At 32.7% G+C, this 20034-nt stretch overlaps 1 protein-coding gene across 1 annotated transcript in view; it reads left to right on the top strand.

Annotated features, from left to right (window-relative positions):
• Window positions 1–20034, top strand: part of Gdap2 (ganglioside induced differentiation associated protein 2) — a 360077-nt gene that overhangs the window by 95802 nt on the left and 244241 nt on the right. Inside the window, exons 2-3 of the mRNA XM_085952868.1 lie at window positions 15533–15787; window positions 18161–18457. The gene's annotated coding sequence lies outside the window, so the exon portion shown is untranslated. The remainder of the gene's footprint in view (window positions 1–15532; window positions 15788–18160; window positions 18458–20034) is intronic.

Raw genomic sequence — 20034 nt, 5'->3', positions numbered from 1 at the left:
GCTAAAGATTCCATACATCATACACCAATTCGCAGGTGGGTCTGGCGGATATCAAGATGGTCGAATATTTCGTGGAAACAGTTGTTTTAAAAAGGTCTCTATTTAGTATTACAAATTTATAACTAACAAGATATTTCATCATTTATTCAATGATTAATGATAAACCTTCTGATACGTAGCTTTATATTATTTCGTATGTCTATAATTGTAGCATATTTAAATAACAAAATGTCCACTCGCTTCCATTAGATTTAGAACCAATAGAAACTGCAAATATTATAATTATACTGAATATATTTTACTACATTATGTTTTATAACATTACAACTATCTATAATAAATCGTTTGAGATAATAATTAAGGGAAAAATTTGTCATCATCACAGCCTATTAATGTCACAAAAATATGGCTTCGTTCTCAATTATCACGTTTCACGGTTTCAAAGAATATTATTTTACGTCATAAAAATACTTTATGTAGTTATCAAATGTTTTACATAAATATTTGACGATGAATAAGCTTCATAATGATATAAATAGTTTTTCTACAAATCTTACGTACTATTCAGGCTTAACCTCTGAAAATACCAGAAAATAGCTGACATGGAACACCTTCCCCCTTAAGAATAATTTATTGTATTTATACCTAAAAACCTCGGGAAGAGGATCTCCATATTCTCCGTTCACCGGAAGATCTGAATTGATGTCAGTGTCATCTTTGTATAGAGCGCTGTAAAAGATGATCCCAGTTACACACGATACTTCCATCTTGCGCTTTTAGTGTCGTGATCTGCCGTCTCCCTATTGACAGATGCTGCTTGTTCTTATGTAAGCTCCTTCCTGACGCAACAATTGATTCCACAAGGTTCATATTGAACTTACGAAGATCTTCTCGTATGTTTTTACGTAGAGTTTTGCACAGCGTGGAGTACTCGAGATCATTACCAACTTGTTGCTCGCTTTTCGTACTCCTACGCAGCTTCATAAGATCTAACGTTTCCTTTGAAAGTTTGCTTACTCGTTCAACCACAGCAGCAACTGTCTCTTCCGAAGAGGTGGAATATGCTATAATGTGCATGAAGAGTGGGAAAGCCCCGGGAGAAGATGGGCTGACTATCGCTGTTCTCAAACGGGCCGGGAGGCCGTTGAGCGAAGTGCTCGCACGTCTGTTCACGTCTTGTCTGCATGAAGAGAACATCCCAGAGTCATGGAAAAATGCCTCCATTATTATTCTCCATAAGAAAGGAGACACTGAAGATCTGAAAAACTATCGACCAATTAGTCTACTGCCAATTCTGTATAAGGTTTTCACGAAAATACTCTCAAACCGTCTCGAAACAATTCTAGACGAGAACCAACCAAGAGAGCAAGCCGGTTTCAGAAGAGGCTACAGTACTATGAATCATATACAGGTCGTCAGGGAAATCATAGAGCGCTACCAGGAATACAAACTGCCATTATATCTTGGTTTTATAGACTATGAAAAGGCGTTTGATTCCATCAAAAAATTCTCAATTATAGACGCCCTTAGCAACCAAGGAATTTCCAGACGCTACATAAACATATTGAACAGTATATACAGTGATGCCACAGCATGCGTGAAACTCCACAAACGGTCGTGTAAATTCCCCATTAACAAAGGTGTCCGGCAAGGTGAGACCATTTCACCTAAACTATTCACCGCTACTCTTGAGGACTTATTTAGGAAACTTGATTGGGAGGAAAAAGGTGTTCCAATTAATGGAGAGCACCTCAGTCACCTGCGCTTTGCAGATGATATCGTTATACTCTCACAAGACCCGAAAGACCTCTAAGGTAGAATGCAAGAACTCGCGGATGTCAGTCAAACGGTCGGTCTAAAGATAAATGTCTCAAAGACAAAAGTGATGAGGAACTGTTTTTCGGACCCTGCAATTATCTGTATTTCTGGCACCCAACTCGAGCAAGTCAGCAGCTACGTCTATCTCGGACAGCAGGTGTCCATAAACGGAAGCATGCACGATGAAATTTCTCGAAGAACAAAGCTGGGATGAAGTGCTTTTGGACGTCTTCGTTCAACCAATGTGTGCTACCCGTGCTCACGTATGGCTGCGAGACGTGGACCCTCAACACGAGAGATGTCCAAAGGCTAAGAGTCACACAGCGAGGCATGGAGAGGTGCATGTTGGGCATCACGCGAAAGGACCGTAAGAGAAAAGAATGGGTTAGGAAGCAGACAAGAGTACGCGATGTAATAGACGTTGCCAAACAGCTGAAATGGAGATGGGCGGGGCACATTGCTCGCCGAAAGGACGGCCGCTGGACAAATGCCGTCATCCAATGGTATCCAAGGGGTGCGAAACGGCCACAAGGTCGCCCTAAAAGCCGCTGGATTGACGAACTGGTAAAGTTCGGCGGAAATACATGGCAGCGAACGACACAGGACCGAGAGAGTTGGAGAAAGCTTGGGGAGGCCTTCATCCAGCAGTGGATTGACCCCGGCTGATGATGATGATACCTAAAAAAATCAGAATATGAAAAATTCTCATCTTTATAAGATTTTGTATTTCTAAAGCGACTCTTGTGCTTCAAGGAAATCGCTACCGAAGAAGCAATATTTTATATTAATTTAATACAACCGATGTATGTAGATATATGATTTGATTATATATTATGATGTAACGTTGTCATATAGGCAAGTGGGTATTTATTTTAAGTGTTCTGTTGTCAATTTTTCCCGACGTCATATTCGTTAAAGTATAAATTTACAGAATCATACATACGTAGGTACGTGTAAACATTGTTTCTCTCTAATACCTACTAATATCTCACAACTTCGATATTTGACGTCATAATACTATAAAAAATAATATAGAGTTCACAATTTTCGTTGAGTCAAAGGACTCGAAAGCAATAAAATGTATTAAGTACTGCGTCATGATATGAATGCATATTATTATGTTTAATTGTAAAGCTATAGGTAGAAAATCTGGTTTATATATTATTATATTGAATGTATGCAATGACAGTAGAGTAGGTAGACCAATGAAGTAAAATTGTTGAAGTATTGTCCAAAAGTTTTGGAAGTGATTTTTTTACCCACGCTACCGCAATTTCAGTAACCAGTAAGAATACCACCCCCGTAGAGGAGAAGTACACTACGTATATTGTTATCTTTAAGTTCACTGGGAGAATGTAAGAAGGAGAAGGGAGGTGTAACTTCTACCCTCCAAGCTGGCTCGATTGGAGTTGGGGGAGGTTGTCATTAAATGTTCTTATTTTTAAAATTTATTTTCGTTTTAATTTCTGGATATCCTTGGGACTGTGGTACCCAAACGGCACGGGCGAGACAGTAGGTATATTTGAGTGATACACAAATATAGTTTTAACTGGTTATTTATTTTTCATTACAATGTAAACCTTATAAAACTTATAATAAATTATTCTTAATTTTTACTTATATTTATTTAGGACGCGAGACTTTGTTTAAACTTGTTGCTAACCTCGATATTATTATTATTACATAGGTACGATCTCTCGTTACTAGGGAGCGAGGATTTTTCTACGTATTATTTTAACCATCAACGTATTTTTTTTGCTATTACTATGCGCTATAATTATTTTTTTACTGGCCAATATCTCCTGTCGCTATGCAAAATGTATATGCAAGCACACGTGGATTATTTACTGCAGCGATTTCCAAACTGGGGGCCACGCCTCCCCGGGGAGGCGTGAAAAGTTAAACACAATAATGTAGCTACAGGTTTGCAGTTTGTAAGTGCATAGTTTATAAAACGGCAGCAAGTTATAAACTACATATAAATACAGTCATATAAAAGATATGGAGACTAATTTTATAATACCTCATTTCTATAGATACTATTGTGCATGGCCCCCGCAAGAGGGGGGTTGACAGGGCTCCAGCCTGGGGGCCCGGCTTTGCGGATCGACCAGTTAAGTGAAATAAACACACACCACAAATTTATTCTATTAGTAAAAAAAAAAGTCGTCTGCGGCGCAGAATATTAACATTTCATAATATATGTGTCTGTGTGATACAATTTGATGTGATTGTGTGGTGTGTGTGATTAATGATAATTCACATGTAGAATTTTATTTTATAATTATTTGTAGTGTATTTCCTGACTAATAACAATGGCTATATCGAAACAAAAACCTTTGTTCAATTTTAGTTGAATCGAACTGAAGAATAATATAATACTTTGTCAAGAAAAGCAATGCAAGTAGGTACTGATACCTTTCGTAACATCATATTTATTTTATGCGAAACGGAATTTTCTGCATAAGATGGAATGAAATCCATAATTGACACGATCCGAGTACATTCGGACCGAGCGCACTCGTACGAGACAGCTTCATACTAATTATTCCTATACGAGCTAACTCGGAAGTGTAGGACGCGGTCCGAGTAGCTCGGATAGGAGTAATTAGTATGAAGCTGTTTCGTACGAGTGCGCTCGGTCCGAGTGTACCTACTCGGATCGTACTTGGTAAGTGTCAACGCGGCTTTAATAGAAAAAAAGCACTTTGTGTAAAAAAAAGGGGGGGGGAGGCGCCAAAATTAGATTGTTTTAAAAGGGAGGCGTAGTAACGTAAAGTTTGGAAACCACCGATTTACTGTTTGGTTTGAGAGACGAGTTGGGACTGGGGCGAGAGCAGTGGGGGGCCTCTTTTTATAGAGAACCTCCCCCCCCCCCGATCTCATTAGTTAAAAAGGATAATGAGATCTCATGTGTTTTTGCTTCATACATTATATTTTATCCATCAATTTTCCTTTGGGAATTAATTAAAATTTATTGGTTAGTCTGAGGGACAAAAAGTTTTAAATATTATGTTATGTGTAAGTGGTTGGATGTATCAAAGTTATAAAATTGAATCTATTTAATCGGGATTATTTTTAATGAATTATTTAAGGGTGTCCAAGTGTCAACTTTTGGGATAGAATCGCGATCAATACCTTATGACAAGAGCTGAAGCATGATTTGAATGAAATAACAAATGCAAGCTTTTAGAACTTCCTATTTGGTACCTATCAATATGAGAATATGCCCTTTAATTTACATCCACCGACCTACACATACAAATTAATGAGTTTACGTTAGTACAAGCGTCTGGCGTCTCTTCCTTAATAACTATTTAATATTAACATTCTTCTTATAGCTTATATTATTTGTATACATCTCAAAAACAGTTTATCATTTCTGAGAGTAGGTATAAATTTTTGTTACCATTTTCAAATTGGCCAAACAATATCATAACAAATTTAATACAAGTCCCAACGGACAATTTACATGAGATAGCATGAGACCTCTCACTCGCACCTTCCGATCTCTTTATTTCAGAAGCGAGAAAGCAACAGCGCGAACCATCTCTCTCACGCGCTGTTACAATAATTTCCCAACGAGTATCAATATATATTTTTTATTTCTTTATTAAAACTTATATACTATGTACATACAATTTTTATTTACTAGACATTACACATTTTAAGAATAAACACTAACTTAATCTATTTAGTATCTTTACTTCATCCCTCACCTCGCATACTTTTATTTACCAAATTTCTCCCGCCTAGTGTATGCCAGCGCATACACAGGGCGAGGCCTCAACCTGAAATAGAAAGGAATTTTAATGAGCATCCAAGGAATTTTAGTCACGTGTTTTATAAAGCCGGCTGGTTAAGGTGAAGCCTTTACTGAGCCGTTTTTAAAAAGGCACATAGCGGAAAAATACGAAGCTTACAATTGGAGTTTTCAGATACATATGTATTAATTAATACAGTTGAAATTGTAAATTATCAAAAAAAAATCTCAAATTGCAAGCTTCGTATTTTTCCGCTAGGTGCCTCTTTAAAAACGGCTCAGTAAAGGCTTCACCTTAAATATTAGGTGACAATGTTTGGGCCGTCCAATATATGTATATTTTTATAGGTATTAAGCCTGCAGTTTATGTTGGTGTTACTAGGTTACATAATGAGAAGACATAAGCACGGCATTCCCAAACTCATTATGCAAGTAAAGATCAATGATAAACAATGCTAAAGCCATGATCGCCCTGGTGGTGGCCGGCCGCTGTATGATGATGCACGTGAAGAAGAAGATAGAAACTTCGCTGGGTTTTCATTGCGGAAAGCGACGTGATTGTTTTAATAAATTTCATCAATGGCTATGGATCGTAAATATAGTTGATCAACTTAATCTTGAAATTACGCAGATTGTGATTCCTTTAACTGCGAACGAATACATATAGTAACTTAATTAAATATTGTTACCGTTATTATTTCCAACAGGTCTTAAATGAAGCCTATTACATCGTTTTTTCGCACTCTAATTACTTTATATTTTCTGTCAAAACTAGCAAACTTAACGCTTATGTGGTATGGTTATTATCGTATCCGGAAATTTGTACGTAAACAGTTCAACGTAGAACACTTATTCGTGTGCCGCAGTACGTGAAACATGAGTTCGTGCAACATTTAATCAAATGACGAGTTCTTCGTTGAACATTTCACCGTGGAATACATTTCACCGTGGAATGCTTATTCTACAACATGTGGCTCTGGTTTGCAGTTCCAATTAGATTCAATACGAATTTTATGAGATGTCTTTATTGGTTTTAAATATTTTAATGTTGAAACTACATACTTACATAATATAATTATAATATGAAACTATTTCTAATTTAGTTACCTACTTATTTTCTTCCGTCTTTCCCATATACTCCGATCGTTTAAGTGTTATAATTTTACATGATTATTATATGTTACCAAAATAGCATTATTTACTTCATAATTGTAAGTAAATAATATTTCTTTACCTCCGTAAAAGAAGTGGTTATGTCGATATATCATTTTTTCCAGTACAAACGATTCTTTAATGCCTTTCAAAGTCAATAATTGATAATTTAAATAATAATATGCACGATAGATTTTTATGTTGTTTTTAATACAAGTAAATAATTTGGAAAAGACCAGAAAATAAAGCAATTTTTGAACATTTTTAAGAACTTTTCAACACTTAACTTAGTATTGGCAAATTTTGATATTGGCACTTATTTTACCAAGATCCAGATTTATAATTCCTTGTGTAATATAGATATTATCGTGTAAGTATTAATAATTGATGATTTTTATAAGTACTTAATATTATGAAGTGCACTTAATGGTAACTATAAAAACAGCTATTTATTGGTTGGAATTAGGAAAACATTTTATTAGGTAGTTAATTAAAATAAAACACAAAAATAAGTAGTTAGTGTTTATTCCACAATTCGCACATGGATATTATAGGTTAACCTATAATCCTGAGATATTGGTATCATTTCAGTACCGTTTATTATGTATTGTACTTATAAGTAATAAGTAAAACTAATAATACACCCATGGTGGCTGAGTTGGTAAAGTGGTCGTCTATCAAGAAGTGGGATCAATCAATCCAGCGTAAAGACCCAATGTGTCGTGTAGTGGCGCACCCAGGGGGGGGGGGGCAAGGGGCCCTGGCACCCCCCAAAAATGAAAATTATCAGAATGATTTTAAACATTGAAATTGAAAGCCAATAAACTATACCTTTGGGCTTAGGCAAATAAAGACACGGCAAAAAAATGATTTGTAATAATTCTCCAGCACCCTTTTTAGAAAAATTTCTTAGATTTTAATTTTTAACACAAAAATTTCGAAACACTAATGTCAAGTTTTTTTAGAAACACAATCCCTAATGGAAATGTCAAAAATTCTCGATGTCCACCCGAATTCCGGAGTGGTGTCAGTCATGGCTGGGGAGGGCTAACAGAGCTCTAGCCTGGGGGCCCGGGGGCCGGCGTGTCGGGTTGACCAGATAAGTGAGATAAACACACATCATAAATTAGCTTTAATAGTAAAAAAAGTCGCCTGCGGTGCTATTATACTTCATGGCCATGAACATTTTCAATTACTTATATAATTGTGCAATATAGTTTTTGATTATAATGTGTCGATACTCGACAGCTCCATTATTAAAGTAGATGTATTAAAAATCGCCAATAATTCACTGTATAAGTACCCTTAATTTGAACTGAAACACAATTTGAAGAACGTTAATGTAGTGTTTCACACTGCCTTTAATCTAATATCGTAGCCTGAGGGCCCGTTTCAGGATGTGGGGACCATGGTGTAGGTACACCGAGCGCAATAGACAAAAGATTGATAAACGAGAAATTAGGCTGTGAAGAAGAAATAGATCCTATGGGACTAATTTACATTTTCCTCCTTAGGCCCCCCCCCCAATATTAAAAACTGGGTGCGCCACTGGTGTCGTGTCAAGTGATTATTTCTAGTGTGTCAATCAATATATAGAATGTTACATTCTCAAATCTAGGGTCTTATTGGTTGAAAAAAAAATAGTTTATAATAATTTTTATAATACCTATGTATTTATTTAATAATACATTCATTTTACTGTAGGAAACATGTCCTAAATATAATTAAAAAACCAATAACGAAAGTAAGTATTTTGAAATGATGCATTACCTAATTACAAATCCGTTGTATTTTGGTGAAATCTAGTAAGTGACACTAAACTGACTGACTAAAGTCTAAACAATACATTCATTCAAGACAAATGTGTCCAGTTGGTTAAAAGGTTTTATATTATGGTCAATTTATTGGGTTGGCCCTTTCTCGAGAGTTCCCTTGTTCATTATTGTGTGCACAAAAAAGACCGTTTTAGAAATTAATATTATTAAAAAAAAACATTATTACGTACGATATGGTTGTAATTATAATATACTTATCTACCTATTTTATGCTGTGTCCCTTGTATTACAATGGTTTTATTACGTACTTTTAAGTAAGTATTATATTTTTACATGAATATTTAAAATTTCAATATATATTGTAAATAAATAATATTATATTATGTTTACAATTCATTATGTATACCTACTAGGTTTATTGGTATTTTGTATTGATAATGGGAGCTATTTATAATAACCATATACCTAGTATATTTGCCTATGGTAATACCTACGTAATGCTCATTAATGGTATTAACTATCAAGTTTAGTATTGATGAGAAAATATTAAGTATATCATTAATTTAAATACCTATAACACAACAATAATATTTAGGTAAGTACCTAATGTTTAATTCACAATTTAGACAGGTATATATATATATATATATATATGTACAGATAAGTTAACTGAAATTACAATTATACCTAATGCTAATTTAAATCTATTTCCGTTTTATCTATGAACGTACATTTTATAATATTTTTATAATAACTTAACTCGTGTACTCCATCATAATGCAGGAAATTAAGAAGGCATCAGAAGTGTAGATAGATAAAGATTGTCATGGCTACGGAACCAACGTGTGTTTCAAAACATACATTCTTGAAATTGACTACAATATTCTTATAGCTATTTACCCAAAAATATACAAATTAAATTTATTTCTTGTCGAATACGTTAAACATTTAAGTTTAAAAAAATACGAAAGACTAACTTCTTTATCCTTAGCTACAACTTACAACTTACGTCTTACAGCTAACCATAGATTCAGCAATTAAAAGTAACCTATAACGTAAGCGTATTAAACATTACATATTATTTATAAATCATGTATGTGTGAATACTTAGTAAACAGAATACAGTATGTACCTGGCTGGTACTGTTCGGTTATACCTTTTACCGGTTATATTAACCTAACCAAACCTAACCTAACCTAACCTAACCCAACCTAACCTAACTTAAACTAACCCAAACTAACAAATAATCCAGTTTATCGGCTATTTTCAAAATGCGTTTTCAGCTGTAGGTATTCCGTATAACCGAACAGTACCAAATAAACTTTTTACGAAGAATGTTGTCACTTGTTAGCGATTCGCCCAACCCATTGGGTCTTTACGCTGTATTAACACACAATGGTTTCAAATGTTTTAATTAGATTATTATAATCTGAGTGGACTAATTGAATTAAAACTTATTGTAAGTAGGTATTATTGAAAATACAAAGATGGCAATACCTAATTTATATAAAAAATAAATGTTTTTACCTAGGTATATAGATTTAATTCATTTAGGATATTACTGATCTTTATAATATATAAAGTAAGCACTTAAGTATCTTAATATATGTATGTATTATACAAAAAATATAAAAATAATAATACTTAATTAATATTATATAAACTAGATAATAAGTAGATAATACAATCATAGATATAATCATAGGTTATAATATATATTATATACATTAGATTTAGTCAATTCACTGTCATTTACTTTTTTTGTTTGTAAGAAAAGGTTTTTATATTTATACATATATGTATAAAGTACGCAGTACCTACCAACTAGGGATTCCAATCCCGGGATCCCGAGCTATTTTCGATACCTATGAATCCCGGGATTGTAATCCCGGGATTTCGGGATTGATTTTTTTTATCAATTTTTATGGAGCATAAAATAAAAGCGAAAATATAACAGAAAAAATACTTTTAATAAAAAATAACTACATTAGAAATAAACTGAGTTTGAATGAAGTTTGATTTATACCCATGTGTAAGTTGCCGATTTATTTTATTTTTTCACATAAATTATTAAAAATGAGAAAGCTTGAAAAAAAACAATGCTTCGCACTTTTAACAAGGTAATTCCACCATGATCTAATACGTTTTACGGCAATTTCATATTTGGCTGACTAATTAGATTTATGAAGCGCAAATGCCATAAGTACGCCATGATTATTTGCTTTACTATTTTAAATCTCGCTAATCCATTCATTAAGTCTTTACTATCAGAAACAGCAATCTCGTTTTAAATTCACATTATTATTTATATATACATATTTAATATTATTTACTCCATTAAACTTATGTTTTTGCAAGATTGAACGTAGATATACAATATTAACAATTAATGTCTTAAATATTATAAATTATACTAGATTTATTTTTGACCGATTTTATCAATGTTATGTGTAAATATAAAATTTTTATATTAACAATGGAAAAAAATGCCAATCCCGGGATCAGAATTTTGGTTCGGGATTGGATTCCCTACTACCAACATATCCTAAATATAATTAAAACATCTTGAAATAAATCAATTACAAATCCGTTGTATTTTGCAGTTTATTGTGTAGGTAGGTCCTTTAACTTTCACGTGCTTCTAGTGCACAAAAAACATTTGGCCACTGTAACATACCTAATATCCGGAGTTCTGATCAAATCTAAAAATTAATAAGTATTAATAAAAAGTCAACATTATTACGTACCTACCTTACTATAACAAAAATAACCTATAATGAAACGGAGTGTATTATACGAGTGTAGAATAGGTAAATAATATTTTTTCTGCAATCCGGAACATAAATTGGCTCCATAGAATGGAGATTATATTAACAGACTTTTTACGAATAACGGTTGTTACTTGTTAGCCAATCTTGGTCTCACGTTGGGTTAACACACATTTAAAAAACAACATGTATTTTTTATTCAGTCACAGGATTCAACCCACTTTCTATATGGAACCGCTCTGCCAAGTCGGATACCATGGCTGTATTATCAGGATATGCAAAAGTTAAAGTACCTACGTAGTAGTACCTATCTTTAAAGTTGTAAAGATCAATCATATCCAAAATGAATTCAATAAATGCAGTCATCCATATAAGTAGGTATATTTATTTTTAAATTAAAGTATGCAGCTATTAACACGTTCGTGTTTTCAATAATATCCATTTACAAAAAGTTTCAAATCAACATTGTCCATAATATTATTTTAAATAATAATAAGAACACACATTTTCTATAATACTATAATAAAATTTCAACATATTTGGTAGTTAATTAAAATAAAACGCAATAAGCCACAATAGACACATTTAAAAAAAACAACGTGTATTTTTGTACATCCGCGGGGTCGAACTAACCCACTCTTCATAAAGGACCGCTCCCCCAACTCGGACACATATATTTAAAATTAAAGTAGGTACTACGTACTTATCTATAAAAATCAATAATATCCTAAATGAATTAAATAACAGCATTTATAGATACATTTATTTTTTAAATTAAAATAGGTAGGTATTGCCATCTTTTTATTTTCAATAATGCATACTTACAAAAGGTTTCAAATCAACTAGTCCATTGTCCACACGCAAAATTTTTGTGTAAGGTGCATTGGGGTAATTCCGAATATGGGTATATTCCGAAAGTTCAAAAATTCTACCAATCGAAGCGATATTTTCCTATTGGCAACATTTAGTCTAGAAGCCATGTTCATTGTGATCGCCTCGTAAGTCGTCGCTAGTCGCTAGTATCAACAATGCGTGCATACCATCAAGTTTTTTCGGAGAAGTGTTTTTTGCGCCATTTTTGCTGATTCGTAATTATCCCAACTTACATATCTCGGAATTCTGGTAAGTTATTTGAATAAGTGATTGCTTTTACGATAGATTATCGTTTTTTACGAATTTGTGAGAGGAGCACAACGTCCTAGTTGTGTTTTTATTTTTTTTTCGGAAATACCCCTTTGGGGTTATTCTGATATATATTCATTCCGCAATAGCCCACTTAACTTTTCCATAGTAATTGGCAGTGATTCTCAATCTGTAAAGAAACTAAAATTATATCTAATTTAGATGTACATAATATACTTAATTAAATTAATATTAAAGTAAGTAAATTTAGCGTCGTCCTAATAAGAAGCTATCGCACGCCCTATTATAATCTTGGGTAAGTGCGGTAACGCCAGCCTTCACTTAACAGCATAACTAGTGTATCCGACATCATGAGCGAATATAGCAATGCTGATATTATAGGTAATCTTGATTTTGAAGAATTGATGGATGAATACTCTGAAGATGATTGAAAAATATACAAAGAAGAACCAAGGTCACAAAAAAACAAAAGATGTGAAATATGGTGAAAGTTTAACTGACAAAAAGATACTCACCAACAAAAATTCAAATTCTCTCTGTACTAAGAGTAAAGGTCTTGGCAAAAAAAAGGTAAAGAAAATCAAGCGGATAAAACAGACAAAAAAACGAAGAGAAAAGACACATTGAAAGAGATGACAAAGACAACGCTGATGTTTTTATAAAAGGAAAAAATATGACAACTAGAGAAGACTCAAAAGAAAAACACAAAGATGAACAACTGCTACTAAAACTGAAAAATTAAGATATAGTACACAAAACTCAAGAAAAAGACCCTGCCATGAAGGAAAATACAAATTAAATGATTCAGTGCTTGTCAGATATTCAATCAGAAACAACTGTATTGGGTTCATAGAAGAAATAATAAAACATGAGGAAACATACTTCTCTATCAACTTCTTAAAAACTATGATACCACAGCAGCAGCTAACCTTTATTACGACCAAAAGAAAAGATAGTGACAACGTTCCAGAGTCATTAATAGTGAAGAAGATAGATATACAAAAAAAAGTGCTGATGAAATAGAATATTACTTATGTAATGATAAAGATAAAATTTAATTTGACTGATTGCGTACCAAACCAATAGATCATTATTATGTATATGTGAGGCTTTCAGACCATGTCTTAAGCAATTCAGTTATATTTTTTTAACAGTATAGCCCGCATTTTAGTTTTAGGTTTGCTAGCAGGAATAAATTATAAATTTATGCCATAAAAGTAGATGAAAATGATTAAAAATACAAGTTCCGACTTTGATTTAACATTTTTAATGTTGAATAATTTAATTGTATGGGTATGAAGAAAGTTTATTTTGCTATGCAAAAAGCAGTAAGTAAACAAAAGATATCTTTATAAAAAATATTGTTCTATCAAGGTAGTCAAATAAGAATGTAGACTCAATTAAAAATTGATTTTAAAAATCATCACCTTATTTGATTTTCCTCGTCTTTATTATATTGATTTAAGGTGGTAGGTACTTGTGTCATATTGGGATATTTTTTCTCATTATTTGTCACCGGTGGGAACAAAACTGATAGTAACAACCGGGAGTAAACCTGCTCTGCTCCATCCCATTCCACAATCCTTTTAATCCTAAGTTCTTAACTGAAATGTTGTGAACCACTTTCTTTTTTTGGGGTAATTCCGAACTAATAGTATCAAAAGTTAGGGATTATGGATACTATTAACAAAATTGATGATATTTTGTGTTAGGAGTAATTACGGTCAAAAAAGAAAGGTAAACCTTCGGTCAAAGTGCAATAAAAACAACTTTTGAATAATTTCGGAATTACCCCAAGATAGTTCGTAATTTCCCCAATGCAAAAAAAAAAATTACCCAATATTTCAAATTCTCAATAGAACCCAACTATATATTCAAGAATCTAATATATATTTATCATACATCTTTTCTTTAAGTACACAGAGGTAAAACAATAATGGCAGTAAATATAAAACACTTTGAATAATTAACCGAAATATATAACCTCTAGTCATCTCATAGAAATTCCTGTCGGAATTACCCCAATGCACCTTATAAGAAACATTTGATCTGTTTTTATACACAAATATAAATATACGTATTAATATAATAAGAGAATATTTTTCACATAATTTTTTTATTCAAATGTTTTGGTAAGATTATAGAAATCTGAATAAAACATTTGAAACCATAATATTCTAATAATAAAGATAATCTCCTAATATAATATTTTACCAATTACCACCAATGGCTGTTTATAATTTATGTGCAATATTACTTACTAATATACTAATACTAGCTAATACTAATTATATTACACAGGGAATTATAAATATAATATAATATTATTTATTTATAATATTTAACAAAATATTGCTATTTCAGTAACTTACAATATAAATGTCTAAATAAAACACTTAAAAATACCTAATAAAACCATCGTAATACAAGGAACACACATTAGAAAATAGGTAGGTAAATAGATTATAAATACAATCACATCGTATAGGTATATTATTTATGTAGTTTCAACATTAAATTATTTAAAACCAATAAAGACATCTCATAAAATTCGTATTGAATCTAATTGGAAAAGCAAACTAGCGCCACATGTTGAAGAATACGTATTCCACGGTGAAATGTATTCCACGGTGAAATGTTCAACGAAGAACTCGTCATTTGATTAAATGTTGCACGAACTCATGTTTCACGTACTGCGGCACACGAATAAGTGTTCCACGAAGAACTGCATACGTACAACTTACATGTAACCGGTTATTATATCACATCGACACTCTGCATCAGGGCCAGGGTAAACAAAATTAATGGGAAATGGGTTGCGTTCTGGATGCGACTATAACAAAGTATAAATCTCGAGTGTAGAGAAATATGGGATAAAGTTACGTATGTATCATACTATGCATTCAAGCTTTCAACGTAAACAAAATGAGCATTTAATGTTGGTAATATTTGAGGACACTCATAATGTAATCAACCGAATCCTGCTTCAGAATGTTGGTCCATGGCAACTGCCTTTCATATTTATATATCGTATTAATCTGTTCTGTGATTAAGTCCAATATTTTTGCTTATAATCCAATAATAATAAACAAATGTTATCGTTTCTGTTTCAGGAATGCAGTAATCATCAAAAGCAACATACATTGACGTGCGCCCTAACCAGTATTACGTGCTAAAAATATCATACCTAACTGTAAACTAGTGTAAACTGACATTACAGTTTTACTTTATAATATGTCTAAATGACTGAAAAGTCAAAAAATAATCTGTGCCTGTGATAAATAGTTTTTTGTTCTCTGTTTTTGCGCCAGTAGTGTTTATCGTGTTGACATATTATATTATATTATATTATATTATATTAAGCAAAGGTAAACTAATCTTAAAAAGACATACATATTTTTCCGATGTCCGAACCTAATAAGATCATAATATGGGTCTCCACAGAGTGGAGGTTTGTATTGTATGTTATTGTTGTATTGTAAAAAAACAATATGTGTACATACTTCAAATACAGGATTCGAACCTGGGAGCCCCGACGTTATTGGCCGGCTCTCACATCTAAAATCGCCTCGTCTGTCGGACAGCCATAAATCAAACCTTCTAGGAACGTCATTTCGTTGTTGCATATGAAGACCGCGTACATCTACCGAGCACAGCGACAGTCGCGTGTAACCTCTCGAAACACGTATACATATATTTGAATGCGGCGACCGGCCAGCCGTAATTGAAATGACCAATGCGTGGGTGTGCGTATGCGTTCTGGCGTCTTTGCAATTTGTTAGTAGCAGCACTATATTTTTTTTCGAACTAAAAAGTTGGATTTCACCAATCTGCGGAGCTCAATTTGTCACCGTGTGTTTTGCCGTGATGTGCGAGCCATCTAAGAGTTTGTCTCATCCGTTCGTAGAATATCAATTTAAACACTTATTGAGATCATGTTGTTTTTTAATATTAGGTACTTTTTTTAAGTTTGGCTGATTTTCGCCTGGTTAACATTCAGGAAGCAGTTTACTGTTATTGAAAATAAGCTAGTTGTTAAAAAAATGCTAGATTGTCTAAAACTTAAAAAAAACATAGATATCAGCATTTTTAAAAGTCACGTTTATAACATTGTTCTAATAAGAACAAAGATCGAAGAAAAAAAAATATTTTCGCAATTAATAAGTAAATAGGTCATAAAATTTAAAAAAAATAGTGAATGTACGAAATGGAGTCGTTACTACTTAAATATCATTTTATTTTATCGGTAAGATGTACAAAAAACCAGCATATTGATTGTCAAGCAAATCTCGCGTACTATTTCAACTTTTAATGAGTGCTATTACCTGTTTGTGCATATTATGCGTATTTTGTAAGCATACAGTGTATTTCAAAATGCTAGTTCTCCCAAGAAAAACACCATCGTGACAACGCTAACTACGACATCACACTACAGTCATTCCAGACTTTGGCTTGCGTCACACGGATTAAATTTTGCAGGTTTGCGGGTCGGAAAATGCAGTCGCATTCTACCAACCGTGTTAGATATAAAATATATTCTCAATACATAACCATTGACTTACTGACATACCATAATGAGGTTTCTCCTCATAGACATTTGGGACTTCCTATATATAAATTCCATTGTTTCGTCAACATATTGTCACCTCAATACTACTCTAGATAAATTTTTTTCATTGTTTTTGAGATAGCTATTGATTATGATTCTACATTTCTTTCTTTACAAAATGATAAAACTATGTAAGTCAGAAGTTAATGGGAACTGTATTAATTTTGTGTTTGAAAATATCAGATAACTTTAAAATCATACATGCATTAAATAAATAAAATAATATACTTATGTACAATATTTTTTCATATAATTGAACATTTTTTCATTATTCCCAATTAGACAAGCACAATTTTCAATTTTTATTTTAAATTATAATAATAAAGTAAAGTTTAAATTGCATTTTGTGTACAAATTGTATTTTGTCCAAAATGGTGTTGTAATGACCAAATCAGAGTCATCTAGTTGTAGTATTGAGGTGACGACATAAATATAGATGAATGTGGCTAAAAGATATACTTACATTATATTAAGGGTACATATTGCAGATTCCCGTTCATGTTGTTGATTTATTATGCCAGCGTGTCCACTTTAATATTACAATTTTGTCTATATAGTAAGTCAATGATGCTTAAAGTTCACCCGAAAGAAGCCTTAAATATAACTCTCACCTGATTCATGGGTTAAGTCAAAAAGTTTTGAATATTTTTCGAAGAGCCTCATATTATTATGTATGCACGTTAACGGACCTTTACTGTACCGCAGAATCATTGTATTTACACCTACGACACCAAAAGTAGCTCAAATGAGGCGAACTTTATAAACATTTTTTTAATATACTGCACTGCTCTGTAAAAATGTGATAATCACTCTATTATCAACATGTTTTTTTCTATAACATGAAAATGCTACCATTTACCTAACTATTTCCATTCTTATATAAACTATTAATCTCGATTAAGAGATTATCACGTAGAAGTCAATGTGCATAACAAATACACGGACGTTTTCTAAATCTTAGAATCATTATACGACCGCAAAAAGTAGTTCGTGTGACGCAGGTTTTTATTTTTTTTAAACAAATTTATTATCACTTAATTTTTTGTTATAAAACTGGACACATTAATACTGTTATATTAGTTTTATAAAACTATTATAAGCAATAGCTTAATATCTGTGTATGAGTTTGCAGCTTATATTTAATAATATACCCTTCTGTTACGTACTCAATAAAATTGAGTGAATTTCAATACTGTTGATCATATTGTATTAAAAAAAAAACTTTAAACATTTATAATTATATGAGTGCTTTATTGAGATCGTGAATAATTGGTGTTGCCGCAATTCAAAATAATACGTGTATTGTAAGAAGAATATAAAAAATAATAATCCGCCGATGAGGCCGGGCAACACTTGCGGGACTTCCTCTGAATAAATCGCAACAGTGCGCGACCTCAGCAAGAACCCGTCTTGAATACCCTACTTTAAGGTAAGCCGAACTTGCTTGTTATAATCCAATCGATATTCTCCATACACTGAATCATGTAATGTATCAATCAGAAAATATTACAAATACTTACAGGCTTTTGGTAAATTGAGGCCATCCCTATGCGTTTATCCGTCGTTACTACATAAGTATAGTATATTAGTATGGTCTAATCTAATATTGAAGTCGAGCACGTTTGCAATACATACTCCAATCCATTTTGGTGTTTTTGATAAATTCGGGATGTAATATTATGTAAATGTCGTATATAAAGCCCAGTTCAGATTATGCTAGTATTTTAGTCTAGTGATGTACTTTCCACAATATTTTTTGGTAATTGAAAAGTCTCCGAACACAATATATTATTTAGTGACAGTCAAGATGAACAGAGTAGGTATAATACCCCGTTTACAAGAGCATGGATTTACTGTTGACAGTAAGTATTATCGCTGTCATAACAAGAAAATGTATGGGTAAACATGTATTATCCTGTAGTTGGCAAGATTGCATGCATGAATCAAAAAAGTCGGGGAGCTTCGGAATTTTCATGCGACAGTAAGGATTTTTTCGATCTGCGTCTGCGCAGGAGAACGGTAGTGGCGAATCTACCGGCAAAAAAATGAACTGCGAACGAATTTTCAGGTTGACCGATTTTCACTAGTTGTCAAATAGTACGAAATAGTACCATAAAATGACAACATTGCGTCTCGCTCACTCTTAAAGAATGAATTGGAGAGACAGTCAGCACTTTGACGTGTAAACAGTTATTGTCGCATGTTACTCAAATGGAATAGTACAAAACTTAAATCCATTAGAATCTATTGTCACGATAGTTTAAAATACGCACTATTGCTGCCAGTAAATCCATGCACGTGTACAGGCGCTATAACATAAAGTAAAAATAAATAAATTTATTTGTAATGACTACATTAGAAGTAGGTAAGAAATTAGCGAGAGAAAATAAAACGGAGCAATAGAAGAGATGCACCAGGAGTTTAAAAATCTAAATAATTTAAATATTCCGACACAAAAAAGGTTATATTTTCGCTTCAAGGAAACGACATTTTTGCGACTTGAATAAATATCATGTGTTCAGACTTTCCTCAGCTTATTTGGTATTTATTTAATGAGGGGCTGCTACTCTATCGAAAAAAAGAATAAAAAGGATTAACTCGACTAAATAATTTTACTAAAGGTTCGTATCTATCAACGTGAACGAAACAAATCAAACCAAACCATAAACAATATACGTACAAATTGTAGGAGTAGAAAGTAGACCGGAAATGGTTTGAGATTTGACGTTTGGTTCATTGTATCATTGAAAATCAAACCGTTCTCGGTCCATCAGAAATGGTTTGAGATGAAACGTCAAACCGATCCGAACGATCCATAGACTAATGGCAATCTGTCAAAGTGTTGATAAGCATTATTCGGCATTTATATATCGTGAGGTGTTCATATTAATATGTTAGACATTTACACCATAGACGTTTACTTGAATTATGTATATTATAGATTAATAATCAATACCTATTATTCATAAGTAACCATACGCGAACTAGACGCCGCCTTTAGTCTTA

The sequence above is a fragment of the Rhyacophila brunnea genome, unplaced genomic scaffold, assembly GCF_057557595.1.
Source record: "Rhyacophila brunnea isolate RB1 unplaced genomic scaffold, BYU_Rbru_1.0 scaffold_10, whole genome shotgun sequence".
Taxonomy (NCBI): Eukaryota; Metazoa; Arthropoda; class Insecta; order Trichoptera; family Rhyacophilidae; genus Rhyacophila; species Rhyacophila brunnea.
The sequence above is the reverse complement of the archived record's forward strand: the minus strand, read 5'-3'. Positions and strand labels throughout refer to the sequence as shown.